Genomic DNA, 8,965 nt, shown 5'->3' with positions numbered 1-8,965 from the left:
ATTATTTTCTGACATTCATTTCATTCATATTGTTCCTCACCTGAACAAACTTAAAGAAATGGTACAATTTCCTGCTGAGAACTTTTATAGGGTTCACTAAATTCATAGGGGTCCTACGTTTACTTATTTTTATTGTGTGTATAAAAAACAGCTTTCTGTGGGTATCCTTCAACATGCCATACATACATGGTGTACAATGAAATGATTTACAGAGTTCCTCTCCTGCATGAATTTTCTGGGAATTCCTGGAAATTCACTTTACAGAGAAAGTTTCTTACATATAATTCATTGGCAAATTTCTCATCTGCATGAGTTCTCTAATGTACAGTGAACTGCATTTATAGGGTTTCTCTCTTGTATGAGTCCTCTGATGTGCACTGAGAATTGATTTCTGAGAGAAGGTTTTTTCCACACTCACTGCATCAATAGGGTTTCTCCCCTGAATGAGTCCTCTGATGTACAATGAGCTTAGATTTTCTAATGAAGGCTTTTTCACATCATTGCAGTCATAGGGCTTCTCTCTTTTTTCCATCCTCTGATATACAAGGAGCCAGAATTTTCCACTGAAAGGTTTTTTTACATTGACTATATTCATAAGGGTTTTCCCCTGCATGGGTTCACTCATGTACAATGGGTAGTGATTTCCAAATAAAGGCTTTCTCACATTTGTGACACTCATATGGTTTCTTTCCTGAATGAGTTCTCATGTTTATAATGAAGTTTGACTTGCTACTAAATGTCTTCACACACTCATTGCACCCATAAGACTTTTCCCCAATGTGAGTTCACTGATGTGAGATGAGCTGATCTTCTCTATTAAAGGCTTTTTCACATTCATTCCATACATAGAGATTTTCTCTTGTGTGAATTCTCTGACATACAACAAGTTGTGAATTAAAACTGAAAGATTTCCTTCATTCTCTGCATTCATATGGTTTCTCTCCTATGAGTCTTCGTATGTATAATGAGGTAGGGCTTCCTCCTAAAAGCTTTCCCATATTCATTGCATCCATAGAGTTTCAATCCTGTCTGACTTCTTTCATGTACAACGAGGTATGAATTCAAACTGAAAGCCTTTCCACATTGATTACATTGATAGGTTTTACCCCAGTGTGTGCTCCCTGATGTACAACGAGCCATAACTTGAAAGTAAAAGATTTCCCACATACAGTACAACCATAAGGTTTCTCTCCTGTGTGAGTTTTGTGAAGTACAATGAGGTTTGACTTTGTATTGAAGGCTTTTCAACTTTCACTGTATGCATAGGGTTTCTTTCCTATATGAGTTCTCTGATGTGAAATGAGATGGTATTTCTAACTGAAGGCTTTCTCACAGTGACTACAACCATAGGGTTTCTCTCCTGTGTGGGTTTTATAATGTGAAATGAGATGGTGGTTCCAACTGAAGGCTTTCCCACGTTCATTACAACTATAGGGTTTCTCTCCTGTGTGGGTTTTCCAATGTATAATAAGGTTAGACTTTGTTTTAAAGGCTTTCCAACATTCTCTACATTCATGGGTTTTCTCTCCTGTATGAATTCTCTGATATATCACGAGTTGTGAGTTCAAATGAAAAGCTTTCCCACAGTCACTGCATTCATAGGGCTTCTCCCCTGTGTGAATTCTCTGATGTATAACGAGTTGTGAATTCAAACTGAAGGCTCTCCCACATTCACACCATTCATGGTGTTTCTCTCCTGTGTGAGTTCTCTGATGTAAAACGAGGTAGGACTTCATTCTAAAAGCTTTCCCACACTCACTGCATCCATAGGGTTTCACTCCTGTGTGACTGAAAGGTTGTTGCTGAACCACAAAAAGACGCCAGGATTCTTGGCCTCCAGAGGAGAAGAATTCAATCCAGGGCCAGAGACGAGGCTTGACTGCTCAGAGCTTTTGTGTAATAAAGTTTTATTAAAGTATAAAGGAGATAGAGAAAGCTTCTGACATAGACATCAGAAAGGAGCAGAAAGAGTACCCCCCTGCTAGTGTTATACAGCTGGACATTATACAGTCACTAGCAGTTTGTTAATGAAAGAAAGGAATGTCTTAAAACTCAGAATGACACCAGGCCCCTCATCCATAAGATGTATTTTGGGATAATCTTGGCAACAAATGAATCATCCTGGGCCATAAAACAATTGACTTGAATCTTGTAGAAGGGCGGAGTACCATACAAATAGTTTTGTTTACATAGATTAGGGGAACAATGTCTGAGTATAACATAATGGTTGTCAAGTAAGTTCTGAGCCATTAGGCAGAACCGACTTGAAGACAGAGTCTGGGGTAAATGCATAGTACATTAACATAGTTTAAGACAAACATTTCCATAAGAAAAATGCATTGGTTAACTCAAGGTTTGAGAATAGTTAACTTCAGGTGGAACCAGGTGTCATTACAGCAACACAGTATTTTAAGAGAAACCTTTTAAAATTTGTATAGAGAAGGGAAAAAGTAAAAAATATATATATATATATATATATATATATATAGTGATATATATATATCACTAGTTTGTTTCCTCCTGCCGCTTAAAAGAGAGATAAAAATGTCTGACACTTGCAGCTTATTTCCTCCGTTTGGAGACCCCTGGCCTTCCTGCCTGTTACCCTCTCATGACTTATTAGTTGTGACTTCAAACTGAAGGCTTTTCCACACTGATTACATCCATTGGGTTTAACCCCACTGTGTGCTCTCTGAGCTGTGACTCACTGGAGAATCTCCCACATTCACAACACCATAGGTTTCTCCCCCATGTGGGTTCTCTGATGTACCATGAATTAAGACTGTATTAAAGGCTTTCTGACAATCAATGCCTTCATAGGGTTTCTCTCCTGTATGAATGCTTTGGTGTATAATGAGTTGTGATTTCAAATCAAAAGTTTTTTCAAATGCACAACACTTGCAGGGTTTCTGTCCTGAATGAGTTTTCTGGTGGGAAATAAGCTGGTCTATTCTACTGAAAACTTTTCTACATTCACAACATGCAGGGATTCTCCCGTGTGTGAATTCTCTGATGTATAACAAGTTGTGAATTGAAACTAAAAGTTTTCTGACAGTCACTGTATGCATGTAACTTCTCTCCTGTGTGAGTTCTCTGATGTGCAATGAGGTAGGACTTGCTGCTGAAGTCTTTCCCACATCCATCACCTTTGTAAGGCTTTTCTTCTTCATGAGTTTCCTGATGCACCCCAAGGTATGACTTGCTGCTGAAGGCCTTCCCACAGGAACTGTAGTCAAAGGGCTCTCCTCCTATATGCATTTGTTGGCAAATAAGCTGTGACTTTCTGTTGGCAGTTTTCCCAGATTCAATACTTCCACAGTGTTTTATGCCAATAATAGCTTGTTCATGTTTAGAATGGAAGGGTGATTCTCTCTGTACACAAAACCCATTAGGATTCTTTCCAGCATAATTGCTACTAAAATCTATATTATATTTCAAATTCTTTCCATTTGTGACACATTTATGAAGTCTTTGTCTTGAAGAAATATAATCTTTACTAAGAAAATAGTTTTCCAAATGCAGTACAGGGATAGTCTTCTGCCTTAATTTTCCTGATGCCATTCCATACAATCATTAATTTCCCAGACTTTATCTAGAAATGAAAATACTCATGTTGTAAATAGTAACATGATCTTGGTATAGCATAAAATTACCTTAAAAATGCCATGTCGTGAGGTTTTTCTTAGTTTCTGATATCAGTTCTGAACATAAATAAAATCTCAAGAATTAAGGTACCTGGACACTGGACACTGGACTCCAGTGTCTGGAGTACTGGACAACTGGTACCTGGACAACTCCTGGACACTGAGGAAAACAAAGCAACTCAAAACATGAACATAGGCATAGGGAACTGCCAATAAGGAGAGTCCTGAGTTTCAAATTTTTGTACTATACCTTCTTTAGAAAACACAAGGTAAAATGAGGAAAACATAAAGTGGGAAAGATCTCTAAGCACTAGCATTATTTAACAAATAATTACTAAATACCTATTATATGCCAAACATTGTTAAGCTCAGGAGAAAGGGCAGAACCATTGCAGATTGGTTTACACTCCTCATGGGAATAAAGGTCCACTGAATACCCAAATAGATGAAAATAAACTCACAAGAAACATCATCATGATGTTTCAGAACACTGTCAAGCAGCAGCCAGTAAAACTTCCAGAGAATCCAAAAACGTTTCATATAATAAATCAAAATTTACAATGGATCTAACTTCTCACTAGCACAGGAAGCTACTGTGAGAGGTGTTCCAGCAAAACAAATCTAGAAAAAAGAGGACACACACCACAAAAAAAAAAAAAAAAAAAAAATAGAAAATTTGAAAGGAGATTCCAGGATAAAAACTGTACAACCAGGTGATGAGAAAAGTTAGGTTACACCAGAGGAAGTCACAAGACCTGGGAGTGATGTCACCAGGAAGATGAAATTGACAGAACCACTAATTTAGCTGAATGTACCAAAAGAATATTTAGACACGTGAAGAAGAGTCTGGGGCTAAATTAATTAAAAATATGAGCAATAACAGAGAAAACTGGAAAGGCAAGTAAAACAACTCAACAGAAAAAGTGATTTATGAATGAAAACTAACAACTGTACACTTGTATGATTTGCCTGTGAATGGAAATTACATAGTCATGAAGATGCAAAAACTGAAGACCGTTCTAAGCAAAAGCATGAAGTAGCTTTATTAGGATCATGTGGGTATGAGAAGACAGTGTGTATATCATGGGGAATATGAGGGGAGGAGGATGAAAGAGAATTAAATCTATCCTTCACACTGAGTAATTAGGAGAAAATCTAGGTACAATAGAATAAGCGCTGGTGATTCAGAAATCATGGAGGAAAATTCACCAAGAAAGGGCTAAGAGGTGAAATTGTTTGTCTCCAAGAAGAATGAAAAACAGAGGGGCAAGGTGAACAGATGCTGGTTAAACATTAACCACCCCGCACTGCTGCCAAATTCCAAATATACAAAATAAATAAAGAGCAAAACACAGGACTAAGTCCTCAGGCACAATGACAAATATTTGGAGGCTGAAGAGAAGAGAGAATGGGTAGAGTGGACCTAGGTATCTCAGAGTAACATGCTGACCAAAGTGATGGACAGAACAGGGTATTGAGAGAAGACAGAAGCAGGTCAGGTTTGAAAACTGCAATATCACAGAATCTTAATACCTCATTCCAGGTTCCTCTAAAGCCTAAACTTGAACTCTCTTACTCATTTTGTACACAACGTCCAAGTTATATGTTCCTAAACACCGATTCCCAACTGGGACAATATCCATTCCCATGTACTGAGAAATGAATATGAGCATGTTTGACTATTACAGTGGCTTTGAAGGGAGTATTACTGTCAATTAAATGGTCTTAAAGTCATAAATGTTTCCATCAGGAAAAACCAGGCCAGTGAGTAATTAATCTTTGCCTTTGAATCAGATTTGCTCACGTTTGGCTGTCAGTGATGTTACTATAAACTTCAAAGTTCATGGATACTGAATCTGTCAATTTCTATACTTTACCCTTCCAATCTTTCTGTTGCTAGCACCACATTCCTTGTTTTTCCTCGGTTCTCACATCTCTGGTTTCCTTCATTTTATTTCCCAGGAAATCTAATAAATTTGCTATTGAGCATTTTTTTTTTTTTTTTTTTTTTAGTTGGAGGCCAATCACTTCACAACATTTCAGTGGGTTTTGTCATACATTGATATGAATCAGCCACGGATTTACACGTATTCCCCATCCCGATCCCCGCTCCCACCTCCCTCTCCACCCGATTCCCCCAGGTCCTCCCAGTGCACCAGGCTGGAGCACTTGTCTCATGCATCCCACCTGGGCTGGTGATCTGTTTCACCATAGATAGTATACATGCTGTTCTTTTGAAATATCCCACCCTCACCTTCTCCCACAGAGTTCAAAAGTCTGTTCTGTACTTCTGTGTCTCTTTTTCTGTTTTGCATATAGGGTTATCGTTACCATCTTTCTAAATTCCATATATATGTGTTAGTATGCTGTAATGTTCTTTATCTTTCTGGCTTACTTCACTCTGTATAAGGGGCTCCAGCTTCATCCATCTCATTAGGACTGGTTCAAATGAATTCTTTTTAATGGCTGAGTAATATTCCATGGTGTATATGTACCACAGCTTCCTTATCCATTCATCTGCTGATGGGCATCTAGGTTGCTTCCATGTCCTGGCTATTATAAACAGTGCTGCGATGAACATTGGGGTGCACGTGTCTCTTTCAGATCTGGTTTCCTCAGTGTGTATGCCCAGAAGTGGGATTGCTGGGTCTGAGCATTTTTTTTTTTTTTTGCAACAGTAATTCCAGAAAATCAGACTATTGCTGGTACCTCAAGGGACACAAAGAATTCAAGAAATAAACACAGAATACCAGAGTCAGTGAGTAGAAGACAGGAATTCACAAGACTGAAAACTGTTTAAACATGATTCAAGACTATATTAAACATGATTACTGGCTGTGGCTCATCTTGAGTTTAGCTACAGAAGGCAATGGAAGAGGAACTCAGGCTAAGAGAGGAGAACCCGGGGCTCACCAGGCCACAGCCGTGGCAGAAGCCCTGGAACAGCCTGTGCAGCCCAGTTCCAACGCACTGTAACCAGTGGCTTCCCTGCGGTGCCGCTGCTGCTCTCCCAGAACAAGGTTCCTGTTGTAACCATTCTGTACGTCTCTCTACCACTCAGCCTGTCTGGCTAGCTGTATGTGGATAACTTATCTTTAATTATAGATCACCAGACCATGAAGACACACCACCAGGTCTAATTAGAAACAATAATCCTAGACTTGTACTAATATGGTTAGGAATGGATAGAGGTATGATAGAATATTTTTGGAGGTGGATGGATGGAAAGAAGGATGTGACTGGATGCTCCCTCACCAAAGAGGAAGATGAAGGTGTACAGTGCTGCCTACGTGACAGTTCTGCTGTCCTTTTCCTGGCTGGCAGAGATCTGATTTTACATCCTACCTCCATCCGTAAGGCCACATACTTCAGTTAGGAAACTGGAGACCCATCTCCATACCCCCTGCCAAAGGGGAAACATGATTTATCTGAGCCAACAGTGATGGTTTCATTTCCCTTGCCTGAGTCTTCTTTAGACAGGGTAGGTGATAAAAATCTAGCCTATTAAACATGGTAAGTCGGCTAGGGTTTCCTGAAATAGATTTTAATGCCTGATAAAAAGGGCCACATGAGAAGAAACAGTCTTTCTTGCCCCACTGGCCACTGGTACATCTGCAGGTGTCAGGTGGAACTGTAATGATCTGATGACCATGAGGGAGTTAATCTGAGGAAAATACTGACATAGTTATAATGGCAAGGAAGACACAGACCTTCGGGGATTTAGTGAGGCAATGACTAAGGATTTAGTCATCCTTAGAGCTGCTCCACATGAGGACATTTTGTGATGTGTAGTAATAAATCATTTCTGCTTAAACAGGTTCATTCAGGATTAATAAAAAATTGCAGGTGAAACAATCCTAATAATACAAAGACTTACTGTTGATTTACCCGGCCACGTTTATTAAAAAATACATAGGTGCTTAGGGAAACATATCTGACAGTCACATCAGGACAAACTAATAGTATAAAAAGAGTATAAGCTATAAATTTGGCTGGTAAGTAGAACAAGTGAGAAATGAAATAATACTAGCCTTGTTGGGGGTAAGAACTGAAAAGATGGTGCTTTAAAAGACTTATTTTTAAAGGAGTAAAATACAGCAGATTATAACAAGACTAGTGAAGACAACTGCATATAAAGGAGTTTTAAGCTCACTCCCCAGTGTCAGGAAAAAGAATTCAAAGCATAGCGGAACTAACAATTAGGAAGGAAAGAAGACATTATCATACAGCTATGGGGCAGGGAAGAGACATTTCAATTCCAGTTTCTGAAAAATTAGACAATGGAGCGGCCCATGTAGGGAAGACACCCTGTGAACCAGTTAAACCCAGTACCAAAGGGCAGATGAAAGGTAGACAGGACTGTCAGTCACAAACAGAGAAAGGAAGAGCTTAAACCTTCAGGGTGGGAGTCTGCTAAAACTTAAAACATATGACAAAAGTAGAGAATATAGAAAAGATCCCTCTGGACTCAGAGAGAAGAGCATGTGAGGTCAGTAAAGCATAAGGAGAACAAGCACTCTGTCATGCAGTGTGAGAGGGTGTTCAGTGGAGTGTCATCTGAGTATGGAGAGAGGGAAAGGCTTCAGGCAAGATAACTAGTATTGCAAGGTTGTTACTGAACGATGAGACGCAGGATTCTTGGCCTCCGGAGGAGATGAATTCAATCCGGGGCCAGAGACGAGGCTGGATCGCTCAGAGCTTTTGTGTAATAAAGTTTTATTAAAGTATAAAGGAGATAGAGAAAGCTTCTGACATAGGCATCAGAAGGGGCAAAAGAGTACCCCTTTGCTAGTGTTAGCAATGGAGTTATATACTTTCCAATGAATCCAAAGAATGTCTGGAGGTTGCAAAGACCTCACCAGACCCACTCCCATAATTTACATTTTAAGATAACAGAGTTGGCCGGAAGGTTTAATCCAAAGACTGTCCTCAGGCAGGATACATTATTGTTATATAATCCTAAGGAATGTAGAGGAAAAAAAGTAAAAAAGTTTGTCCTTTCTTCCTCCTTGAATATCCCAGACCTCTCTCTCCTTGGGGACCCCTAGACTTCTTATCAACCCGCCTAGGAAATGACTCTCTCAGTATCATCAAATGAGGCAGGAATAACCTCAGAAAAAACAGTGATGTCAGAGTGACAAGCAAGGAGAAACAGAGGGGTAGAATATCCTAACAGGTTTCAAGGAGAAGGAAACTGGACCTGTGGTTGTTAAATATGAATGTGAGTAATTTTAAAAAAGAGAAAGAAAGTAGAAGAGGCGTGAAAGTCACATCCAGTGAAGTAGAGAGGAAAAGCTGCTTAAATGCAGGATGAAATGAGT

General features: G+C 39.3%; 1 long non-coding RNA gene across 1 annotated transcript in view; it reads right to left on the bottom strand.

Moving 5' to 3' along the window:
* Positions 1–1,498: 1,498 nt before the first annotated feature.
* LOC133056651 (uncharacterized) overlaps positions 1,499–8,965 on the bottom strand; it is a 56,267-nt gene continuing 48,800 nt past the window's right edge. Inside the window, exon 4 of the long non-coding RNA XR_009692863.1 lies at positions 1,499–3,592. This is a non-coding gene — a long non-coding RNA (uncharacterized LOC133056651). The remainder of the gene's footprint in view (positions 3,593–8,965) is intronic.

The sequence above is a fragment of the Dama dama genome, chromosome 5, assembly GCF_033118175.1.
Source record: "Dama dama isolate Ldn47 chromosome 5, ASM3311817v1, whole genome shotgun sequence".
Taxonomy (NCBI): Eukaryota; Metazoa; Chordata; class Mammalia; order Artiodactyla; family Cervidae; genus Dama; species Dama dama.
The sequence above is the reverse complement of the archived record's forward strand: the minus strand, read 5'-3'. Positions and strand labels throughout refer to the sequence as shown.